Genomic DNA, 2,224 nt, shown 5'->3' on the forward strand with positions numbered 1-2,224 from the left:
TCTCTCTCTCCTCCCCCATCTCTCCTAACCCACTTCTCTCTCCCGCTCTCCTTCCCCCGCCTCTCGCCATCTCTTTCTGTCTCTGTCCCCGCTCTCCTTTGAGTCAGGGTCTCACTCTGGTGCCCAGGCTGGAGGGCAGTGGCACGATGACGACTCACTGCAGCCTTGGCCTCCTGGGCTCAGGTGATCCTCTTGCCTGAGCCTCCTGAGTAGCTGGGAATACAGGTGCACGCCAGCATGCCTGGCTAACTCCTTACTATTTGTAGAGATGGGGATCCCACTGTGTTGCCCAGGCTGGTCTCCAGCTCCTGGGCTCAGGCAATCCTGCCACCTCAGCCTCCCAAAGTGTTGGGATTACAGGCTTGAGCCACTGTGCCCCGCCTGCCCCTCCCTTTCTGTCTCTGCTGCTCTCCGCCACTCTGATGTGTCCTGTCTCTTTCTTTCCCTCCTTGCGTCTCAGTTTTTTGTTTTTTCCCCTTCCTCCTCCCTTTCTCCCCTGTCCTCCCCCCCATTCTCTCTCTCTCTCTCTTTCTCCCTTGCTGCCTCAGTCTCCCAGTCTTCTCTTACATCGCCTTGTAGATACCCATCTCTCTCCCTTGTGAGTTTCTCTCTGTGTCCTTTTCTACAGGGCTGCTCCTCCCTCCCTCCGTGTGTGTGTGTGTGTGTGTGTGTGTGTTTTCTCTCTGCCTGTCCTGGTCTCACCTGTCCACCCACCCATCTTTTACACTGAGGATGCTACCCAGCTGCCCAGACCTCCTCAGCCACCACGGAGCACAGACAGGTCCCCACCCTGTGGTCTCACCTCTGCCTGCCTGTCCCCCCCTTGCCATTCTTCTCCCTGCTCCTTCCACCCTCACCTGGGAAGCCCCACTTCCCCAAACCTGGCCTGCGCCCCAGGTCTGCTTCCTGCTCACCAAGTGCCCTCTACCCCCATCCCCTGCACCTCCTTAGTGTCTCCTTGGACCTCAGGGCCAGGGCTCTGCCTCTCGCAGAGACATATGGCCAGCTCTAGCCTCAGTCCCATCTAACGAGTCCGGCACAGAACCAGGGCGGGACCGGGCTGAGCACCTGGCTTTGCAGGAGAGTGGCCCTGTCTCTCTGTCTGCAAGCCAGAACCACTTCCAACACCGACTGAGCTATGTGTCTCCGACACCCGGCACCATCCTCTCCTGGCATTGGGGAAGGCTTAGACATGAAATCCACCTTGTCATCATCATCATTACTAGCGCAATTCCCTTGGGCATCGAGACCAGGACGCAGCCTGCCGGTGGCCTGGCACAGGCCTGGACATACACAGAAAACCTCCATCAGATGTGACAGTCGACCTCAGTGATACCCAGGGAAACAGCGAGACCTCGTCTCTACAATAAATCAGCAAATAAGCCGGGCGTGGTAGGGCATGCCTGTAGTTCCAGCTACTTGGGAAGCTGAGGCAGAAGGATCACCTAAGCCCAGTAGGTCAAGGCAGCAGTGGCCGTGAGCATGCCACTGCACTCCAGCCTGGGGGCCAGAGTGAGACCCCGACTCAAAAAATAAAAAAGAGAAAAAAAGAACCGGCCGGGTATGGTGGCTCAGCCTGTAATCCCAGCACTTTGGGAGGCCAAGGAAAGAGGACTGCCTGACCCCGGGGGGCTCGAGACCAGCCTGGGCAATTTGGTGAGACCTTGACTCTACAGTAAATCCCAAAAACCTAGCTGGATGTGGTAGCAAGCGTCTGTAGTCCCAGCTTCTTGGAAGACTGAGGCGGAAGGATCGCCTAAGCCTAGCAGGTTGAGGCTGCAGTGGCTGTGAGCGTGCCGCTGCACTCCATTCTGGGTGACAGGAGTGAGACTCCCAACTCAAAAAAAAAGAAAAGGAAACCATGTAAAGACTCAAGAACTAGATGAAGAAGGCAAGACAAAAGAGTACTTACACTCAGAGGGCCCTAGAAGTACCTTTAAAATGAGCCCAGTAGGAAAATGGCCTAAGACCCTACTGCCACATCTCTCTGTCACTGCGTGTGATGGTGGCCCACAGGAAAGGTGGGACTTGGGCATGGCAGAACTGCACAAAGCCACCAGGGAGATTTGCATAAAGAGGCCAACACGGCGCCCAAGCTGTGAAATGAACTCCCTTTTCTTTTTCTTTTTTTTTTTTTTTTTTGAGTTGGAGTCTCACTCCGTCACCCAGACTGGAGTGCAGTGGCCACTCCTGGCCACCGCAGCCTCGACCTGCTGGGCTCTGG

Source organism: Carlito syrichta, unplaced genomic scaffold (assembly GCF_000164805.1).
Source record: "Carlito syrichta isolate Samal-C Ts95f unplaced genomic scaffold, Tarsius_syrichta-2.0.1 Scaffold123364, whole genome shotgun sequence".
Classification (NCBI taxonomy): domain Eukaryota; kingdom Metazoa; phylum Chordata; class Mammalia; order Primates; family Tarsiidae; genus Carlito; species Carlito syrichta.